Genomic DNA, 24,426 nt, shown 5'->3' with positions numbered 1-24,426 from the left:
TGTCTATGTGTGTGTGTGAGTGTGTGTAAATATGGAGTGGAAAATTTTGCCAGTGCATATTCATTTAATGGCTGCAGGCATGTAGATGGATGAACACTCTAAAATGGACTATTCATTACTTTGTGCTCAGGCGCTCTCACTGATCCATCAATTCTGAGGGCCCTCGAGACCCCCATATTAAATATTTCATGGCCTATTGCTGATGTGTGAGGTGTGTGTGTGTGTGTGTGTGTGTGTGTGTGTGTGTGTGTGTGTGTGTGTGTGTGTGTTTCATTGCCTGTGAGCTCATTTGAGAGAAAGTTTAAAATAAAGCGTTGAGACAAGGAACTTGTCATCAGTGACAGGTCAGTGCAAAGGGAATGAGTGAGCATTGTAAAAAGATATTGATAACTATAGATACTGAATATTTGAAATGCTTTCAGTACTCAGTTTTCATAGTATCAATGCCAGGGCTCCAATGATTATTTTTATTGTTGATTAATCTGTCAATTATTTTCTACACTAATCAATTAATGCAAAGTAGATGCAAAGTTGAAAGAGACAAAAAACTACGTGACAAGATGACAAATGACCTAACAAGATGAAAACACAATGTAACAAAATGAAAAGGATTTAACAAGATGAAAAAGAACATAACAAGTCATACAGAAAAGGTATAACACAATTAAAAAAAATGTAACAAGACAAACATAAAGTAACAAGTTGAGAAAGATGTCACAAGATGCAGCAAGATGAAAACAAACGTAAAAAGTTGAGCAACATGTAACAAGTTGAGAAATACATAACAAGATGAAAAACAACAAGAAAGAAAAAATGACCTAAGAAAGACAAAAAAAATGACAGACATAACAAGAAGAAAAATGATATAACAAGTGAAGAGAGATTAAACAAGACATAACAAGATGCCTGTTAAACAATGTAAAAGGTGGAAAAATGACATAAAAATGATGTTGAAAGTTGAGAAAGATGTAACAAGGCATGACAAGACAAAAAATGTTGTCACAAGTCTGGAAAGATCTGACAAGCAAAAAAAAAAAAAAAAAACACGACACAAAAAGACATAACAAAAGATGTAAAAAGACCAAAAATGACATAACAATAGACAAAAAAATAACATCACAGATATAACAAGAAGATCAACAATAAAACAAGTCGACAAAAATGAAAAAAGATGTAACAAGATGAAGAACGATGTAACAAGATGTAACAAACCCTAACAAGATGAAAAACAACCTAACAAGATAAAAAAAAAAAAAAAAGACACAAAAACGAGAAAGACACAACAAGACGTGACAAGACAAAAAAATGTTGCAAAAAGTCAGGAGCATTGTAAAACAAAAAACAACAAAAAGACATAAGATGAAAAAGACGTAACAAGACCAAAAGTCACGTAACAAGCGACAAAAAGCAACGTAACAGATGTGACAAGCCATAAGAATGAAAGAGGACATGGAGACGTATGCCTTTGTACACCACGTTTGGACCCTTTTTCATTATTGATTAATTTGTTCATTATTTTCTTCAATATGAATGATGATCAGTATAAAGATGACGTCCTCAAATGTCTTGTTTTGTCCACAACTCAAAGATATTCAGTTTACTGTCAGAGAGAAGTAAAGAAACCAGAAAATATTCACAATTTAGATGCTGAAATCACAGACTTTGGACTTTCTTCTCCTTAAAAAAATGACTCAAACAGAGTAATCGATTGTCAGAATAGTTGGAAATTAATTTAATAATCAATTCATGATTAATAATGTTAATAATGGGTTAATCGATGCAGCTCGATACTCTGGTACTTCTCATCACTCACTTGTCCCATTCACTATATCTGTCATCATGTTATAACTTCATTATATCTTTCTTTAAATACAAATCTAAATCTTTTTCCCCAGTGGTACTGAAAATGATATCAAATATCAATATTTCTCAAGACATCATATCTAAATGAAAACTCCCTCTAGTGTTGTGACAACAGTAGAGGGAGTTTTCTCCAGTTGTACATTAGTATGTAGTGTTCCTCAGTCAGTCATAACACAGAGCAGCTCAGCTCATTAGCTAATTACTCCAAGTCTGACATGTGCATGCTCACTTCCCCTCTTTATCTGCTCTCTCTTTCTCTCTTTTCACTCCCTCCAGGGGCAGATATCCGGTGATGTCAACAAAAACAACACGAGTGAAGACCACCTTCCACCTTCCACCTTCCTCAGAGTCCCTGCTGGATGTCAGGCTTCCTCTCTCTGCTCATCCTGTGGGAAAAAACCCTGATGTCATCCAGCGCACCGTGCTACTGGGCATGAGACACCAGGCTAAAGCTCCTGAAGGCTCAGAGAGGCCACCAGCAGTCATTACACAACAGCAAAGGTAACTCACTGTTAACCAAAATATCACACATGCTACATGTTTGGTCTCCAGCGATTTGGAAGCTGGCAATTAAGACCACCAACTTCACTTAAAAAGATTTTTACAGAAGCCCAAGAGCACGTGAGAAAATATCTGATGATCCATTTTCAAGTATGATCTAAAGTGTTTTCTCCTGTGTCTGTCACATAAGAACAGGGGGGAAATGGTTGTCACAGGGTAATCTTAAAGGGACAGTTCACCCCTTAATCCATCTGCACTGTTTTGATGTGAGTTGCAGAGTTTTGGAGATATGAGCTGTAGAGATGTCTGCCTCCTCTCCAGTAAAATGGAACTAAATGGCACTCAGTTTGTGAAGTTAAAAAGCACCAAAAAAATACATTTGAAAATTTCAAAAACAACATTTCTTTCCAAAAATCTTGACCTAGTTAAGCAACACACCTTGTTGTGAGCAATTCAATTAGGAACTACAATATTTTCTGCAGTAGAATCGACCAGAACTACTGAAGAATTTACCAGAACTAGTTTCTTTCTAATAGAAAGAAAGGCCATGCTGTAACAACAACAAAGTTTAGAAAACTTCATTTCAAGGCAACATGCTAGAAATACATTTTTGAATTTTGAGCCCAACTCAAATTCTTAAGTTTTGGAAAAGATTTACCGGCTTTTTTGTTGAGATAATTCACTTTTCTTCTTCACTCCAAAGTTGTATTTTATTGAGTAGATTCATTGAAATGAAAGTGAATGATGTTTAAAATGTTAATATTTTTAATTAAAACCATTTAATTTTCAGGCACTAAAATAATTAGAACCCAGATTCACAGCTCAGTGTGACCATTTTCTGAAATACACTACAAACTATCTATCAAGTTTTTACAACTCAACAATTCACGTTTATCTGAAGAAGAAAAGCAAATTATCTGAACTAAAAATTATAGGGTGGCAAAACCTTTTACTAGTTATTTCAAAACCTATGGGCTCAAAACTCAAACATCTATTGCAGTGTGAAATTTTTAGTTTTCTCATCTATTTTTTTTTTACAGTGCATGTCATACTGTGTGGATACTGATGAGCCTCGAGTCCAGCCCAATCCAGTACAGTATCCATACTGTGATACAGACATTTAGACTGGAGAACAGGTATAACTTCAACTTTCCACACTAGACTGTGTGATTGTTGTAGATCATCCTGCATCAGAGTACAGTATGATGTCATCCTACGGTGGGTCTGTGCTCTTCATTTAGAACAGACACACAAAATGTACAGAGCTGTGAGGACCATCTTCTACAGTTTTGATGTTACTGTGTATGGCAGGACAGTATGTATCATAAAATGAATTTAACTAATGACATGTTCTTGCAGTTTCTACAGACCTGGCAGATGTCAACATCTGTTCACCCATCAACAGGATCAGGACCATGTATCATATCCCACCCATGTCTTACACACTAAAAGTGACTGCTTCAACAAAAACACCACGGTCTTTATAACCAAGCCTTAAACAAAGGCACGAGAGTGCTAACACATTTTCTGCTTTGCACTTTGTTTGCAATTCTGTAATGCACTTCTTACAAAAGACACTTTGTTCAAGAATTAAATATCATGCAATCACTGGGAAAGCACTTATATTCAAAACGTGAAACACACTGAGTCTTATGAATAGACAAATCCACCTCAGGTAAGCCATCTTTTTAGTAAAAACTTGGCAGTGAGAGTGAGAATTGGGGGAAGATAAGGACAACAACAAAGAAAAAGACCAGGACAGATGGAGACATATTTCTGACAACATTAGGGCTACTTTTGTTGAAGATTTCACAAATCATGGCTGAGGGAGGCTGGACAGTCCAGCCCGACCTGAGTTACTACATGGTAGCATCCATACTGTAATACAAACATGTAGATTGGTGGACAGGTCGTGTATGTCTGGACTTTCTGCACTAGACTGGACTGCAGGCACAACAAAATTGCAGCTACAGTCACAGTTCAGTAGAATCTAGTCCTACAGTGGATCTGTGCTCCACAGTTTTCATGTTCACTGAAAAAAAAAAATGAAAAGATGATGATAATGTGATATTTATTAAAGTTTGAACAAAACAAACATGTTTTCTTTTATCTGGATTTTTTAATTTTTAGGCCAGGTCCTCTCTGCAGCACTACAGTACCTCATTCTAATGCTGTTTTCTTACACATTTTTCCTTTTTTCAAAAAATTGGATCTGTTTCTGCCATTTGGGTATTGCTTTTGGCCATATTATGATTTTATTGTGATTTCAATTATCAGTATTGTCTGCATAGAGTGAAGATGTAATGTGAAGATGAAGAACAACTTCATAAACCTGCATGTGAAGATATACAGCTAACACACCTGACAGGAGGTAATAATAATCATTAAATCAATGATAGATTTATAAGTAAATTTACAATATATTATTATTTAAAATGTAGTCAAACAGGATAATATTGACATAATTCTGATAGCAGCAGACTGACTGAACATGACTCTACAACAGGTCTGGACCTCGTAAACTGTGTTTGCATCTGAAAGAAAATTCCAAATACAAGAAAACTGGTGAATGTGACAAGTTCTCCAAAATCACTCGTACACACCACTTAAGAACAAATGTGTTTGTACGAGTGGTTCTTGCATGAGGCCCTTTGTTTCACAGATGAGAAAACTAACAACGTTGCAGAGTAATTCAAGCGTTGCATGTGTGAATCACTTTACTGCAAAAAAGCCATTTTGAAAAACGGTCGTTGGGTTTTGATTGCAGAGTTGATTGCATTTAGACACAAAAGTGAGATGTTTCTCTTCAAGTGTTGTGTCTTATTTGGCTTGTGTGTAGAGTTTTGACACAATGAGCAAAATTCTGCAATCCAAAAGTATAACCAATGAGTCAAAACATTAACATTTTCCCCATTTCACTGTAATTTTACTGTAATGTCTTGTGTCTGTGAGTTTTATTCCTGAGTTATTTTGTTTGTAAAAACCTGCAAGAGCTCTCTATTGTTGTGTTTATTGAAATGTGAGTAGATGTTCTGCACTGGAACAATCTTTCACAGAAGCCTGTGTGAGAAGATTCAAACTATATACAAAGTCATGAAAACAAAAGAGTGTCGCCGCTGCTTTGAGAGAGAAACTCAGACGGTGCATGTGTGAATTATTTTGTAGCAAAAATGCCATTTTGAAAAAAGGATTGTTTGGTTTTGATTGCAGATTTTCATTTTGACATAGAGGTGAGATGTTCCTCTCAGAGTCAGGGACTATTTTCTGCAGTGGATTACAGTTTTTCTCAATTGCTTGTTTGTTCCAGAAACTAAAGCTCAATTCCTCAAAACACAAAACTGAAAAGAATACACCATTTTGTTAAAACTCCACACATCTATTGCAAAATGAAACACTGCACTCAAGACCAAGTTGTCTCCTCTGAAAAGTGATTCTTTCTGCAAAAATTTCTCTTGCAAAGCACCAATTTCATTACTGGAATGATAGATTTAAAACATGAATAAATAAAAAATACTATTTATTTTTGCTTCATGGGGCCATGTTGCATTGTCAAATGTATAAATGTTTCTTTTTTCTCATTTTTTAAAGCCCAAGGTTTTTTGGTTCTAAACATACAGTATAAACTCTGTTGCTGTATTGTACTGTAATATACAGTAATACTGCACAGGGCTAAGAGTCAGACTGTAAACTCATGGTTCATACTGTATTGTTGAGTTGTGAGACAAATATTCCCTCTTTTGGCAAAAGTTGTTATTTCGCTGATAAATGAAATGAGGTTATTTAGTTGATTTAGATCTGAGAGCAGAGTCAGGCCTCAACCACACCTCTGATCACCTTACAGACATATTTATACCTGGTTAACACATCCGGCTCTGTTTGTCTCAGATCATTGATCAGTGTGTGTACTGGTTAGTATTTATACCAACAGAACTGTTGCAGGACTCAGCTGAAATAAAATACTACTAGGAACATGTGCAACAGCTGTGTTTCCTTCCACATATCGCAGATTTTAACCAAATTTTTAGGTAAGTCAGTGAAAGAAAATGCGAATAAATACTTGTTTCTGTCTACTACCATTATGCAGTTTTTAGAAGTTGGTTCACTGAAATAAACAGTCCAATTCTCCAGTTGGAAAACCATTTTACCACTGCAGAGGAAGATGGTGAAACAAGATGACACAAATAAAAGAGCAGCAGTCGAACCTCAAACAGTGAAAAACAGTGTGGAAAACAGGATGGAAATCAGACATTTCTGTTACTTTCATGTACAGTTTTTTACTATTGCTTACACACTAAAATTAGAGGTAACACAGTGAAACCTGACACTCAAGGAGCAAAACCTCAGCACAGATCTGCACGACTATGAGCACATTCTCAGCCTCACAGTTTTTGTAAAACACCAAACACACTTTTCTACATTAAACACAGAAATCTGTTTGCTCTATCGAAGCTCTGCCTTTCAAAATACCACACCGATAAACAACGGATCAAACACAGCTGTGAGGTTCTGGCTCAGGCTGGTTAATCATAAACTCACCAGTCAGGCCTGAGAACTGTAAAGAGACAACAGGTGGGCGTACCTGTCCTCAACACAACTGGAGGACGTGAGCAAAGAAGACGAGCACTAAATGTATGTGATGTGATTTGAGGTTGACCATGTTGTAAACTTTGGCTTGTCACTGAGAGACACTGGACAGAGAGTTCAGCCCAACCTCAGCAGATACACTGTTGCAACAGTAGTGTGGACATTTTGACTTGAACACGGGTGAAAAACAATTTTCCTCTAAAATCAGTACAATGTATCCCAGAGCCTGAGGATAATTCATGCTTTCTGTTTGTGTTCTTGTGCTATTTAGAATGTTCTCTTCTGATTTTCAGTGTGCAGGACTGTTTTTTGAGTTGTTTGATCCATATATTCATGTACTTTACCCAAAGAATATCTAAAAAAAAAAAAAAAACACACACATAAAAACCCCAGACTGTTTCATTAAAAAAGAAGTAGAAATGTTCAGTGTTTTAAGCACATTAGTGTCTAACTGGTTCAAACAAAACCAGTTCGTATGAATGGTCTGTGTGCTGACAAAATTGTTTTCTTTTCGTTTTGCAAAAGCTCTGATGTGTTCTGCTACTTGTGTGTGTGTGTGTTTTTGTGTGTTTTAACAAAATGAGCCCTGTCTTCAATATTGTGCTTCAGCAATCATAAAAAAAACTGCAAAGGGCCAACATTTTCATTAAAAATCAGTTTTAAAACAATAATGATTATAATAGCACATTTCTACACCTTTGGGTATTGTTAGTTTTAGATTTTGAAGTTTCTTAACACATTTTTAATTGTTTGAAGTTGTTCATTTTTGTCTGGGACAGGACAAGGCTGTTTTCTGACACAGTGCGAGTTTAGAAATAACCAAAATATAAATATATATTCATATAAAGAAATCCTTAAAGATTTTTTTTTTTTTTTAATCAGACATGGTTTGTCCCTGTTCTCAAGAGTGGGTGAAATCAGAGGCAGTTTCCTTTAGGAAAGTTTCTCATATCATATTGTTTATCATAAGAAAGAGACCAAATGCTGGTTCAGTAAAAAAAAAAAATAAAAAACAGAACTAAAACAAAGTGAAACAGTCTTACACATGTGGCACTTTCATGTAAATTATGACGGCATGCACAAACACAATCTAACTCAGGTTTCTAATATGATCAAGCAGTCATTTTTAGCTCTTTTCAGTCTTCCCAGTCTTAGTTTCTGTTGCCAGGATACAGTTTTCATGTTCATCTTCCCTTAATGAACGCCCTGATCCATGTCCATGTCTCTGTCTCTACCTTACTGTCACTGTCGTTCCCTGTCTCTCCCTCTCAGTAACAGTTACATGTGTTCAGTACAGGTTCAGCTCCATCCTCTGTGATTGCTCTTGTCAGTTCCTGTTCAGTCTTGCTCTGCTGCCTTCTTCTTGTCTCATTCTGCGTCAAGTCTAAATTCAGAGTTGGTTTTAATGAATGCTTCGCTGTCTGCCTTCTGCAGTTATGCCACTTTCTGCGAGGTCAAATGGGGCTGTCTACAAGGTGAATTACAAATGAGAAGTTTGGGATCTGACCTTGTGTGTTTGTGTGTGTTGTACTCTTTTGTACTACTGTCCCTGCAGGATTAACAAATTGATTAGCTGATCGATTTGCACTTCTCTAACCACAGACTAATCACTGTTGTTTTGTTTCTTTTTTGCAGAAATTCTCCACTAATCTCTACGAACAGATTCTGCATATCAATACGCAGAATCTCCTGTGTCTGTGATTAAAGGTAGAGTCAGTAGGACGAGCTGTTCCTGAACACATCATGACGTCAAATACCGACATTCAGGTCCCAAGCACAGCATATACATTGTTCCCTTTAAAGTGACAGTTCACCCAAAATGAAAATTCAGTCATTATCTACTCACCCTGTTTAGTTTTTTAGTCCACAAAACACTGCTGGAGTTTCACAAGAAAACAGTGCTGAAAAATCTCCCAAACAATGGAAGTGAATGGTGACCAGTTTTCAAATATAAAAAGCAAAAGAAAAAAACAAAACATAAAAAGTCTCCATACTGCTCGTCTGGTCTAATCCAAGTATCATAAAGACTTGGCCCCAACATGCCAAGCTGACTTGAAAGACGTCATTTACACCATGACTTTAGTCTGAATCTTCACTGTAGGTCCTTAACTTGGAGACGCGTTCACATGCACTTGCACATGGTCTGAACAGGGTGTGTGTGCTGTGATGGAGTACACACATGTGAATAGCATGTCAGGACTTTAGGTGACTTGGATTATGCCAGATGAGCAATATTGAGGATTTTTATGGGTTTTTTTGGGGTGGTTGTTTGTTCCATTTGAAAACTGGTCACCATTCACTTCCATTGTTTGGGAGATTCTGCAACATTCTTGCTGCATAAATGCAGTGCGACTGTAAAGTTTGGCAGGCATGGCAACAGTAACTAAGGAGGGTCAGTTATATGTCTCTGGATGTAGCTCCATTCTGTATTAAAAGTGAGCCTGAATGCTGTGTATTTGTTCCTCAACATATTTCATGCAACTGTGATGCCAAAGCAACAAAACACCTAATCCATTACAAAGACCAGCTTTTCACCAGCTGCCAGCTTTCTTACTGTGGCAGAATATCTGTTGGTGAGAATTTCATTTCTTCTTGTTTAGGTTTTCGACTCTTGTTGATTTGAGTACAATAAGTCAGAACTGGAGTGGAGATTTTTTTGTGGGGGACAAAGCTGGAATTACAGATGCCAAAACAAACTAACAAACAAAAAAGTCATGACTGCAGAGAAAATGAAATATATTATTGGCTTCGGTCTCTGCAAGGTGTGCAGACCTTCTGAGCACTGGTATGACTCTTTGTACAGTATCCAGTGTGTCCTAATGTCCATCTGGGCAAAACTAAATCACATGATTTATTGTGTGGCTGTGATTCCATTTCCCTTTACACTTCATGCATCAATAAAAATAACTATTTCACAACCACAGTGTAGTTCACGTCCCCCTCACCAACACCAGGCTATACTCTTATTTACAGCACTTGCATCGCCCATCTTCAAAATGATTTTTACATTATTATTGTTTACATATTTTTACACCTCTTATCTTTATTTTTTCTATATTGTTGTATAAAATAGTATAATAAACATATTTTTTTATACTTAGGATTTCTATTCCCATTCTTTTTTTCTTTTTTTTTTTTTTTTGGAACATCCTTTGGGGGGGTTGCTTGAACATTAAACCCATGAACTGGGTTTGTCAACTTCTGACTTTTTCACAGAAAGAAAGAAAATAAATAATATAAATAACAAATTCAAGAAAATAGTAACACAATAAATACAATAAAAACATGACAGCCATGGTTAGAAGTGTCTGTCAAAGAAGGGCATACACAAGTCCATTATCTTGAGGTTTGGTTATCAATAGGTCCACGCACATTTTCCTTTTTGTCATGGATCATTCATCTGTCATCACAGGCAAACCAGCTCAACAAGTTTATACTGTTTAATTAAATCAAACCAAATATTCAATGTGTAGGAACTTATTGGGTCTATTGAATCTTGTAAAACCTTAAACAATTTAATATTACCAACCAGGGACTGGACTGGAATATTTGCCACAGTCATCTCAATATTTTTCCACTTTGCACAATAATCTTTGTCACACCACTTCATTATTGGTACGAGCTGTAATCTTGTTAAATCTTTTAAATTCTATTTCCATTCTTATATCTTCTATAGGCTCAGAACTGTATATCTGATTTTGATCCACACTCATAGTTTATAGTTTGTATAGAGGAGTTTATACTTCATTATCCTGCTAACATCTCTCTGAACAGCTCTAGTCTCTGACTATGCAGACACCAAAAACTAGGTGAGAGATGATGAGAAGTGATGGATTTGAGTCACCTTCAGTATTACTGTGCACTCCCAGCAGAGAGCTTAAGAAGCAGCAAGGAGGGCTTTGAGGACATTTTTTTTTTTACCAGGGTTTCACCTCTCAAGCTACACACAGTCCAGAAAATCAAATCCCTGGTGTGCGCTGCAGCTTTGATGTTTTTTGGTTTGCTGTGGTTTATCCTGCACCAGCTGGCACCAGGAGAGAAGCACCGCTGTGCAGGGAGTATCTTCAGTTTGTTTTTTTAGTTTATTTTTGACTACATACAGTCCACCTTATCTACTTCTTGGAGCTTGTTGGGTGATATGCGACCTGAGAGGAAGTCTGCAGGCGCTACTCGTGGCAGAGATAAGCACTGTCTCTTTCTGTGCATAACTTGGCTAAAACTCAATGTCTAAGAGACAGTCAAGCCTCACCAATTCCCAAAAACTTGAGGACATTTGAAGCCATTTATTTTTGTCTGCTCAGTAAGTAGAAGAGTCTCAGTCAATGTCAGTGCTGAGAACAGTGCTGGTGAGTGACTCAACCTCTCCACTGTACTATATCCATCAAAATAACCAAACTAAAAAAGATCTGAGCTCACTTTCAGCATTAAGAGTTGAAATTAAAGTGAACATAACACTACAGGCTCCACAGTGGAGGAGTTAGGTCCAAGGGAAGTGACTTCAGTAGTGTTCAGGTGGTTTGGTTATAGAAGGTGAGATGTACAATAAACCACTGTAATATGTAAGAAGTGTGAGAAGACTGTAATAACAAATGGGGTCATCCAATCAAGTACGAGGAGAGCCAAAAGTCCTGTGAGGTAAGCTCTTCTGAGTTCTAGCTCCAAAATATTTTTCAGTATTTTGTCATATCATCAAGAATATAATTATCACAGAATAAGCTGAAACATCATGATATTATTAGCTCCACATTATCAGCTCCAGCAGCCTCAACTCAGCTGGAATGAGACACAGCCGTGTCCTGGGGAATTAAAGGAGTAATGTGCAATATATTTACTGCAATAAATGATAAAAATGACATGTTTACATGTTGAGTTGAAGCACTTGCTGCGCCTGACATGACCGCTCCAGCCATGCTGCCCTTCTTTGAAATTCTTATTCCATAATGGAATAACTGTTTTGTATGTCTGTTTCACAGTAATTGGAGTTTAAATTAATGCTGAATGTGTCAGTGTCTGTTTATGAGTTGTAAGAAGTCATTAATAATCTTGTAGAAGGTTATGTTTATAACTGTTAAATTGAGCAAAATGTTAATGGAGTTTTGCAGGCAGTGAGAGGCATCTACTTAACTCATCGTCCAGAGTGTGTTATTTCAGAGCAGGGGGCTAAACCTAACCAGTGTTTAGATGTTTAGATTTCTGGACATTGCATATGTATTATTGCATTGCTCATTTATTGCTAACTTGACTGCACATTTTGAAGTTAGACATGCTGGAGTGAGAACGTGTTGTATATTGAATGTATAACATACCAAGCTATTATATACAAAACTTAGACCATAGTATAAAATATCAAATGTTGTAATAATCATAAAAAATAAAATGTGGATATAGTGTCTATTCATGTACTGTACAAAGGATATACCATATATCATAAATTATACATTGTACAACAAATTATAATTTCATATCAGTGGTACAATAAAACAAATGTGTTTGTGTCTGTGCAATTTCTCTATATATCCTGCACAATGTGCTGTGCTTAATGCAGCCTTCGGCACCGCCTAACCCAGACAAATGACAAAGACACAGCCATGACTGAACATTAATGTCTGCCTCTAAGTCTCCAATCTCATCAACTTGTCAGCAAAGTGATCCACTTCTCACTCAGGGCGACATCTGACGTGCCACCCGAACAAAATCATAAATGTCATTTTGTTAAAACATGTCCCTGGTGAGACCTGCTGTCCAGCCCAGACACAAAAACAGCCACATGCTGTGTGGCTTCATACATGGCCATGTTTACAGCATGTGTTAAGTCCTGTTGTTAGTCCTTAGTCAAATGTTCTCTTACAAATGTCCCCTATTTCTTCACAATGCAAACTGTTCCATGTCCCCCTAAAGTTCTTGCAGTCATCATGATGTATGAAAGGCTCTGATGTGAGACTCCAGTGATACAAAATGCCGATCTACGAATTCTATAACTAAAATGCAGACCGTGTTTCAGACAATCTGAACAGGGGAAGAGGATTTTGTTTCATTTTGAGATATAAAAATGTTTGCATTACTTTACAGACCTACACTGTGATGGAGGATACATACTGAAAGCCCAACCCATCCTCAGCAAAAAGAAAAAATATATATATATCAGCCATGTAGGTTGTTTGTACTGAATTTATTGTAAGAGGTGACCTAGTAGCTGTAATACTTACGACATGAGTAAAGGAGGAAGTAAGGTTACATAGACCAGGGAGCAAAATAAACACATCGAGGAGGGCTGTGTGAAGAGGTGGTTGGGGTGAGTGGATGGTGAAGGGTTAGTTACATTACTTTACATTCCATTGTATTACATTGCATTGCATTATGTTGCGTGGTGCCACGTTGTGTTGCATTGCATTTCTTCCATCATGTGACATACATAATATACTTTCACCTTGGAGGCTGAAAGGAGTTCATGTCCCGTATGAAACATTCACATATTTACAGTTTTATGTTACTGTTATTTTACATTAATGTTCCATTCCATGTTGCATTGCTTTGTGTTGCATTGTGTTGCGCTGCATTGTATGACTTCATCATGTCACTTCTGCAACATATATAACATGATTATTTTAACTCCAGCAATATTTTCCTAACCCTAACTGTTTTTAGTTACGTTACTTTACATTCCATTCCGTTCTGTTGCATTTCATGGTGTTTCGTTGCGTTGCATTACTTCCATCATGTCACTTCTGCCATGTGACATACATAATATACTTTTACTCATGAGACAGGGGTTCATGTCCTCTGTGAAACCAAAAGTCAAAGTTGACATATTTATCATCATCACACCTTGTATTTTCTCTGGTGGTGCATTTTGAAATTTGTAATCCAAGCCACTCTTGTTTCCTTACAAACCTGTCTTCCTTGATTTATGTTTCCAAACAAAATTTTTCTGCAGCCGTCCCTTGCTGTCTGTTTGGTAATGAGACCAAAGACAGGACACATGGGAAAGCTTCTGGCTAAAACTGCAGTCTACTGTGTTTGGAGTGATTCTTATTTCATTTTATTGTAAATATTTTGAGATTAGATTATAGTTCAATATGGTTACAGAGATGCATAAAATCTGCCAACATTTGCTTTGAAAGTTATGAAAAATGATTCACAGTTTGGTCCACATTGACTTTTTTTTTTACTGACGCTGTGAAGAGTTTTGACAATGTGACTTCAGTTTTGATTGATGCATGTTAGCAATAAAAACACTGTAATGTATGCACTACACAAGATAATATTATACTGCGTTATCATGATCTAATCAAGAGTTTAAACCACATGGATTCAAGGATCCTGGATCAGAGACCGGAGAAAAGCAGTACAGTATGTTCACCTTAGCAGAATATTATATTTTATTTATATATTGTATCTGGTGTGTGTGTGTGTGTGTGTGTGTGTGTGTGTGTGTGATGGGATTAAAAATTCACCCTATAGCAGAAGCTGAACCATGCAGCTTTGGTATACTCCTCTCACCACCACATCATAAACTGCCCTGTGGCACTCACTCTGATTGTTATGAAGTGCTTTGAGAAACTGGTTCTCCTGCAGATCAAAGACCACATCCCAGCCAGTCTGGACCAGAGGATGCCATCTCTATGGCCCCCACTCACCCTACCTATATCAGGATGGAGTCGATTTCAGAGCAGAAACTAGCTGGCAAGCTCAGCATTCTGGGTCTACATACAAGTCTCTGCAAATGGACGTGGCAGAACCCAGACAGGACTGGCAGATACACCCACCACATGACTACCCACTACACAGCTCTGTGTTCAGGATCCTCCTGTTCACCTTGTACACCCACGGCTGCACCCTGGACTGGGTAAAACTCAAATGTTAAGTTTCCAGATGCCAACACTATCATCAGCCAGACGTGTGGACTCATGCCTTATGTCACATGACTTAGACTCAATCAGACTTGAGTTTAAAATTTGATAAGTTTTGACTCAACTTGACAAATATCGAAAGACTTAAAACTCGACTTGTGACTTCACTTGGACTTGCACCTTCTGACTTGAAAATACCCCATACCTTACTTCACATACTGTACGTTAATTAAAAAGTGCACCACAAATCAATCACAATCATTAATTTGTCTCCATTTCCTGAATCAGTATTAATCCTATTCTATTGACTGAGCACCAAGTTGAAAAAAATCACTAAATTCCCTTTTGTTCACATATAAAAAACAGAAAATCAACTACAGTATGCAAAACATGCAGCTCATACATTATAGATGGAGATGCAAAACTTCCAACATTTGAAGTTTCATAAAGAATGGTTAGTCGATAGGACGACTTCCCAGATGGTTCTGTGTAGTCGTTTGGAAAGGGCAGGCACTTTCAAAAAACCCTTGACCAGTGACTGGTTGGACCATACATTTAGTGGAGAGCACATAATGACTTGTTGGACTCAAAACTCAGACATCAGGACTTTGAACTTGACTTGCCTGTCTTGACTTGAGACTTACTTGTTACTTAACAAAACAAAACAGATCTTGGTTCTCTTAGTGTCATAAGCTGGTTTGCAAATCAGTGAGACTTGGGAAGTGAATTTGGAGGAAATCATAAAATTCACAGGGTGATGCACAGAGAACAACCAGTAAGGAGCTGAGAGTCAAGGTGGAACAGGTGAACAGTATCAAGTTCCTGTGAATAACTATCATGACAGTACACCTACACACTCCAGTAAAAAAGCAACTTAGTCACCTGACAAGAATGTCAGTTAAGCAATTTCACATGAGAAGGAGTTGTTGCTGTTATCTACAATCAAATCACAGCCAATACTCAGTCCAACAGCACGACCTCGAGTGCAATATTGCTTTTATAGTTAAATTAGCACCATTTATTAGTTAACAGTAAGCAACAAGAGATTATGATTTCTTTGTGTTTTTTCTCATTTATTTATTTATTGGTGCAGCCAATCAGAGTCTAAGGAGGGACTACTGAACACTACAGGTTTTAGGTGTGACGACAGCACAAAGTGTCCATGGAAGTGTTGATCTGATTGCTTGAAGTTAGTTCATGATAGACGGACGGTTCATCAAATCACCTGCCGATTGTTTTTTGAAAGTGCCTGCCCTTTTCCAAACAGTCTCCAAGGAGGACTTCTCAAAGGGTTCTGTGTAACAAAATACCTGGTGTGTCAGATTATATTAGCAGATGATTAACCTTAATTTTTCATGGTATCATGAGCGCTCAGGTTTCAGGCAAGGTCACAGAATAATTCTTAGACATATCAATGAAACAAAGGTTTGTTTAACTTGAAAGGAATTCATACAAACTTGTTGAAGTTGTAATTAAAAAAAAACATGTATTGTTGTCTATGGGATCCCCCCAAAAAAGGAAATCTGTTCAGGAAGTGAGTGTACAATTGATCTGTATAAGCCGTGTGTATATTCATGCAAATCATTCTGAAACAATGGTAACACATATGCATGAAGGCGCAGGTATTTTCCCTGATTAACAGATCAAAAGCTGTTTAAACTGCTGTTCTTGTATCCAACTCTGTATACTTTGTCAGATTAAAAAGTGTGTGACAGTGATCCCATGGTAATAAGCCCTGAATCATGTACAAGACGCCTCCTGTTTGCTCCTGTCTCTGTGGTCTCTATCTGTTAATCATTGTAACATCAATGTAGGCCACCAGTTATTAGTGATACATGTAGTCACAAGTCCCAGTGATGTTGTACTCTGTATCAGCACTCATGGAATGTCTCTAGTCCAATCAGATTACCTGGTCAGAACTAACTGTTGTATAATATTGGATAATTCTACAAAACCTTTGATTATGTTCAGTGCCAAATTGTTTTAAATCCAGTGCCAGCATTTTTTCTCCCTTTCTGGAATATTTACACAAGGCAACTGTAGTTTTTGTAAGGTTGAGGAAGGATCATGGTTATGGCAGATAGACTGTGGTAAAGGTTTGGGTAGGATTCAGAGAATAATGGTGCTTGGATTGGTTCAAACAAGCTCTGATGCTTTGCCCGTTTGGTTCGGTTCCTCGGGCCGATTGGGCCAAACAATCAAGCCGAGAACATCCTTTTCTGGCAGTCTGGTGACGATACTATTGAATCCATCTGCTGTTTGCTAATTGGTTGGGAAGAGATCTTATGACTGATGTGTTAAAGTGATGTAAACTGTGTATTTATGCAACATAAATTAGGAACTACGAGAGCACGTCTGTGAAAAAGGAGTTGAAACAGGGTTGTGTTGTGATTGTGTCCTACTCCCTGTGCTTTTGCATTTCCTTATTGAAAACTGAGTAGCTCAGGGATCTCACAGTAATCCCTTTCTAATATTGGGGCACAAGAAGCCTCTTCTGAGTCTCCTTTCTTTTCCCTGATTGTCAGCATTAATAACATGATCTAACCTGATGCACCAGATAGTTTGTTATTAGAGGGGCAACGGATCACAAAATTCACAGTTCAGCACAGATCAGCAAAAAAAGGTAATGTTATGTAATAATAATAATTCTAATAATAATAATAATAATTACATATCATGAAGATTGCATAATACTATATAGTGTACATCGAATACTATACTCGTCTGTTTCATACTATACTAAAGTACATATAAAAGATATTAAAGTCTGGCTCAATGTCCCACCCACAGCACCATCTGATTGGTTAGAAGTCACAAACATTAGCCAATCAGCACAGACATACTGTGTCACATAAATATCATAATCTTATGATCTGTTGCTATGACAACAGCATAGTTCAACCAGTGAAAATAGCCGAAGTCATGGTCAGGATTTCACTTGAGGCGAAGCATGCACGTGCACGCTTAAGTTGTGTCTTGTTTCAGATTATTTAACCACTGTTGCTGAGGTGACAAGTTTACATACATGATTGGTGGAAGTCAGACCATGCTGGATGTGATAGACAGATGATTCATCCAATCATTAGCAGATGATTAACTTTAATTTTTTATGGTATCACGAGCGCTCAGGTTTCAGACAAGGTCACACAATAATTTGACATATCTATAAAACAAAGGTTTGTTTAACTCAACATGAATTCATACAAACTTGTCAAAGTTGTAATAAAAAAAGACGTAAAATTGCACTGTTGTCCTTGGGATCGCCAGCGTCCTATCCCTCAGTGATGCTCTGGCAAAGTGCCCGTATGAGCCAGTCTGTTGTATATCATCTTTTTTATTCCATACATAACATACCTGCATTACCCACAATGCAAATCAAGCCCTGAGCTGCTATTCTCAAGTTGAGGACATAAGGAACAAATGTACAGCATTCCCATTTACTGAAGAGGATTTCAAGGGACAGTGTACATACAGTACAGTCTGTGTCTGTCTCCTCCTTGGAAACATGTCGTGGCCATTACTGTCCTCCCTCTATACTGTCAATCAGTGCTCTTCCCACTCTTTTTTTCCTACCAGTGTAGCATCTATTTATTTTCAGATTTTACCATGGTGCTGCTCTCGACATGTTTTTCCATCAAACTGATGTGACAAAATGGGAACACTGTTACTGTGGCATTTAAAGAAGTCAACATTTTTTTAAATTTGTCAGTGGCTCAAGTTCACAACTGTTGCTGCACAGTGACAGGATTCAATATGGACAAATTAACATCCCCGACAACATCTGTGTCCTCAAAGCCCCTCAGTAAAAGACAGCTCAATCCTTTTCTCAGATAGGATCACATAAAACTGCCTCTGCTGGCTCCTCCACTGTGTGAACTGTCAGAGTTTGAGATTGCGTAAATATTCTTTCAGCTGTTTCTCTGTGCTTTCTAACTGCAGTGCAGCCACAGTGCAAAGTGAACACATAAATCCTCAAGTAGTAAAACGTCTGCCTGTCACCCTACTACATATTCTGCTCTGTCGCACTGCTAAATATTTCCTTTGGTTGAAGATCAGCCCTTCAGATTCTAGTGCCACAGTCTCAGAGGGAGGACTGATGAGCTGCCTGTTTGGAGAGTTTTCTCTTTAACTTTCATATTTGGACTTCATAATTAGTGTTGTCACAACACTGGAAATTATAATTACAATACCTTGAAAAATATTGATCTTCAATACCACGAGGAAAACACTGACTCAACACTGAGGGCATAAAATTTTAGAGAGGTTATAACATTACAACAGACAGAGCAAATGAAACAAGTGAGTGATGAGGAGAAGACACTGTGGGGAAGTGAAAGGAAATGGGACTATGTGGACACAGTGCAGTGGTGTGTGTCAACTCGCCATTGGACAGAAAAGAGAGCCTGAAAATGCATCTGGTACCAGAGTATTGATTCAAGCTAATAATTATAATTTTGAGTCCTTTTTTAATGAAAAAATGTCCAAATTGTCTGATTTCAGCTAAATATTTTTGAATTGTGGACAAAACAAGACATTTGAGGACATCATCTTTACACTGATCAACATTTTTCATAATGTACTTACATTTTACAGATCTACTAATTGATTAATGGAGAAACTGATCAATAGATTAATCAAAAATTAATTAATACAATTATGTTGTCATCTTTTTCTATTTTTTTTTTTTTTTTGCCTTTTTCATCATTGCATCTTGTTATATATTTAATGTTGTTTTTTGTCTTCTTACATTGTGTTACATCTTTTTCAGCACCCTTGACAAATAGGTCCAAATATGTGGACCTATATTTTAACTGAAAAGACTGTTAAAGGATTGATTAATCGATCAAGAATTAAAGTAATCGCTGCCCTGGTATCAATACTGTGAAAACGGAGTACTGAGAGCATTTAAAATACTCAGTACTGATAATTCATTTGAGGCATGAGAGTTGAGTTGGTAAATGACTCCTGATGTGTTTCTGCCTGAGGCCTGACTTTTAACCTCAAACACACTGTCAGCATAATGCTGACTGTAGCACACTGTAGTAAACATGGACAGACTCTAATCAGCACTTTAAATTCAACAAAGAACATTTTAGTTGTTCTTGTCCTCGGAAAAAAGCCTTCAGCGTGTAGACATATTTCATGAATACCTCTAGGGGAATTTTTTTTTTTCCACTCTGCTGTTCTTTTACACACACAGACCTGAAATAGACACACACACACACACACACACACACACACACACACACACACACACACACACACACACACACACAGGACTTATACATATGCACTGATGTATGGACAGATGTCAGAGGGAGGGACTGTCACAGTATCAGGTGCACCAAGCAGTGACCATTCTGAGGCCGTACTATTACATTACAAAAATATTACTCAATTACAAATAAAAGCACTGGTGTTTTGGGGTGTCTTTTGTCCATATGTCCTGGTTTTGATTAGTCCATTTTCAATCATATTACCTTATTAGCTACAAAAATGCAGATGAAAGGTTTGGGTATTACTTCAAATTCTACTCAGTACTCAATTATGATTCTAAAAGTAATTAAGTACATTTCATAGTGTAAAGAATATTCTATGAGTAAAAGAACAGATTTGAAAATATACTCACAAAAGTACAAGAACCTACTCAACTAAAAGTAAAACTACTGGTTATAAAAAAATATATATGGCTGCACTTTATTTTACAGTACACTAATAATATGTAACAAGCTAATTTGAATTAAATTAAATGAAAACTAAAAATAATGTTCTTTGTTGGATAGTATTAGACCATTTATTTTACTTTATTAGAATTAGAATTAGAATTTGAATTAGATTTAATTTAAATAATTTAATTAGAGACACACACATCCAAACATCCAGGAGGATGACAGGTTATGTGAGCTGTGTAATTTAGGAGAAGTCGAGAGCGAATTACATTTTCTTTTGTATTGTCCTTTTTATGATGAGTTAAGAAAACCTATATTAAATGAAATGTCTGTTCAAAATCCAGAAATGTTCTGGTGCTCTGATGATGTCAGAATTGAATGGCTGTTTAATTTTAATGTTTATAAGTTGGCCAATTTTGTTTCTAAAGCTTGGAAAAAGCGTCAGGAAAGGTTATTTAATTTACATTAATTGTGAGCTATGTTGTGTTCTTGTTTTGTTTTGTTTTGTTTTGTTTTTCTGGTTTCTGGTCTGTTTTATCTAAATAATGGTGTCTTGTAAGCCTGTTTGGGCTGGGCACTTGCTGGTGCATGACACAATAATAAAAAAGAAATAATCATTCATTCATTCATTCATTCTAACAGAATTGTACTATAAACTAAAGTGTATTATTTCACACTGTTAGACTCTTAGTAGACTTTTTAGAGGACAACACAACACAACTGCAGTGTATGTAAACTAAAGTGAAAACAAATATCTGCTACTTTTCTTCTCTTTAAAAAACAATACGTGACTCCAGTTCATCGAGTGAATGCCAGAATTATACACATACATGAACATTTTGTCTATAGGTGGTTGCACAGACTTGCTGTAATACTGTAGGCCAGGGGTGTCAAACTCAGTTTCATCAAGGGCCACATCAGCAGGATGGTTGCCCTCAAAGAGCCCGTTGTAAATGTAAAACAATATACATGTATCTACATCCTGTGTGGTACACAAACTCTCTCTAGTGGTACGTGGAGAAATGTCAGAAATATTTGAAAACAAAATAAAGTCATTTAAAAACATATAAAATTATCAAAATACTACAAATAACTGCATGACAATACCTAAAATATGAGATAACTGAAGTGAATTGAACTGAAATAAATTTAAACAATATAATGGTGGTACTTTGAGAGCTCAATATTTCTTGAGGTGGTACACAGTGTAAAGCATCTGAGAAACACTGATCTGTATCATAGTTTATTATATAAATGTATGCATTTAATTATTATTGCTTTTAGAAATTAAAGACTTCAATTAATAATTAGCTCCAAAGGCAAGTCTTGGAAAATCATGGCAAGCAGACATTCAAGCGTGCAATTAGTATATAATTTATTTTAAAAAATTAAAGATACAGATTAATATAATAATTTGTATAACAATTAGTCACACCAGCTTATCTCCTTTAAGCACAAATATATATTTGCTTTCCCATCTCTTAATAAATTGCTTTTCCTCTGTGTCAGCTTTTCTGTTTTTTGGACATTTTGCAAGGCTGCTACTGTTAATGTGACCAGCTACAACTACTGGTCAGCATCTCCACTGCTGGAAACAATAATGATATCAACACTCTGCTATCTAAACACTAAAGACTTCCATAATACATAGCACAAAATTGTAATATGTAAATTATATTCTTTGAAATAATCTTTAAACGGGGCGCCAGGCCAGATTTGGCCTGTGGGACTTAAGTTTAACAGATAATATGATTTGATCAAAGACGTAGGTATTTCAGTGGGACAGTTCACCCCAAAATCAAAAGTACACATTTTCCCCCTGGCCTGTAGCACATAATCACGCATATGCACCATCATCTTGTCCACACAAAGTAGTAATTTCTAATGGATTTGTGGATAGAAATTTGAATTTGAGATCAAATTCTTAATTTATGCACAAAACTGACAAGGAACAAAGGAAACAAATGTTCAGAAAGGCTGCAGGTCCACTGATACCTGCAGAGGCCAACAATACAAAACATTTTTCAAACCCTCTGAGACAAAAGTGATTTCAGGGTTGACTTAGCCTGAACTGAGACGACAGGAAACATTGGAGGTGGCAGAAAGTTCGCTTTATAATAGCTGCTAAGTGGAAGCACTCTGGCAATCTGTCATTTGAACCCAACAACTGCATTTTCAAAGAGCTCTGTTTTCCTGGTCCGTTTTAGAGTAAAGCAACTGTTTGCCTGGTTGTAAAATGACCACTTAGCATGGATGGAAGGTTGAAATTGGAAGGAAAAGAAAGGAAAAGGAAAAGAAGTTTAGTGATAAAGCGGGCAAACTGCCCTCTATTTTTTTTTATTCTTTCAGGGCATTAAAGGGTAGTTCACCCAAAACTCCCAAACAATGGAAGTGGATGGTGACCAGTTTTCAAACAAAAAAAAACAATAAAAAAACCAAAAAAAACATAAAATGTCTCCATTCTGCTCATCTGGCATAATCCAAGTCTCCTAAAGTCCCAACTCTTGCATCTGCATCAGAGATGGATTTAGGGGGTGGCTCCTGAGGCTCAAGCCCTGCATATTTTCTCAAAAGCCCTACATTTTTTACGTTTTGGAAATCACATTGTATAAGCAATTTCTTTCACTTTCTCTCTCTCCGTGTGTGTGTCAGTGTGCAGTACTGGTGTCTAACAGAGAGGCAGTAATACGCCACCAATGAGCATGTAGCCCGTCAGCCCAGCACAGCAGGGGTGTGCATTTCCATTACAACAGGGCTACCTGCCTGAAGGTGTGTCTTCAGGAAGACACAAGCTTGACAAGCTCAAGGACGCTCAAGGAGACTCGAGCTGAGCGTCTGTAAAGCAATGGATAAACTATTCTGGGATAAATGTGCTGTTTCCTTAATCTCTTTACAGTAAAAGTCCCCTGTTGTTTCATTATTTAAATGCTCTTAATATGAAGTAGCACAAATAGGAAATGTTTTCAGTCATGGGTTTCGTCATCAATAACTTAACCACAACTCAGACACATAATATGTGTTCTCCAGTGCCTTTTGTAACTATTTCCCATGTTTCGGGAGATTCTGCCACACTGTTTTCCTGTGACTCCAGCAGTGTTTTGTGGACTAAAAAACTAACCTTCAATCAGCAAGAAGGTGTGTAGATAACAACTGAATTTTCATTCTTGGATGAACTATCCCTTTAAGCAGAGGAGCGTAGTCTCTGTTAGTTCTGTACATTATAAACTGTTGCTGTTTGCAAAGCGAATTATTTATTTCCACCGGGTGTTTGTGCTGAAGCAGAAGAAGCGATGGACAGGCAGGAGATCTATCCTGCAAACATGCCTGAAGGCACAGCAGCTGTACAGCCTTGATGAATAATCTAACACACTGGCCTGGCAACAACTTGAGATGATTAGCAGGTTGGACAGTGTGTGTCTGTGTGTGTGTCTGTGTGTGTGTGTTTATGTGAATGAGGCAGAAAGATGTGAGGGGGTTGCTTAGGATGCTTGTATTGATTGTTGAGCTACCCTGTTATTGCATTAGTGGGGCTTGCCGACCAAGTTGTGATTGGATAATTCTTCCACACCCCTAACTTGTGATTGGATTAAATACCATCTGGGAGGTGAGACAGAGAATGCATGTAAACAAATAGACAACATGGTTCACAAGCTTACACACTTGGGTGTATATTCACCTATGTCAGCGTGGTTGTCCCAAGTCAATCAATATCACATTTTTTCAGTAGATCAATATTTACCCTGAAGCCTGACCTATTCCCAATCGTTTTTGGTCCATTTTAAAGGGCAATTTTGGTATTTTTCTAATTCAATGTATTCTCTAATGATGTTGTGAGCACTGCAGCTCGCAGCAGGATTCACAAGATCACGCAAAAATCCATCACGCCAGACTTCCAGTTATCAGTTTGTATCCACACCTAAAGTGGCACAGCCAATCAGCGTCCTAGGAGGGACTACTGG

The 24,426-nt window shown here is 37.1% G+C and overlaps 1 protein-coding gene across 1 annotated transcript in view; it reads right to left on the bottom strand.

Annotated features, from left to right (window-relative positions):
- Positions 1-24,426, bottom strand: part of kcnh3 (potassium voltage-gated channel, subfamily H (eag-related), member 3) — a 241,798-nt gene that overhangs the window by 87,868 nt on the left and 129,504 nt on the right. The gene's annotated exons all lie outside the window — the stretch shown is intronic.

This window comes from Lutjanus erythropterus, chromosome 8, assembly GCF_056507025.1.
Source record: "Lutjanus erythropterus isolate fLutEry1 chromosome 8, fLutEry1.hap2, whole genome shotgun sequence".
NCBI classification, from domain to species: domain Eukaryota; kingdom Metazoa; phylum Chordata; class Actinopteri; order Lutjaniformes; family Lutjanidae; genus Lutjanus; species Lutjanus erythropterus.
This window is presented reverse-complemented; position numbering and strand designations above follow the sequence as displayed.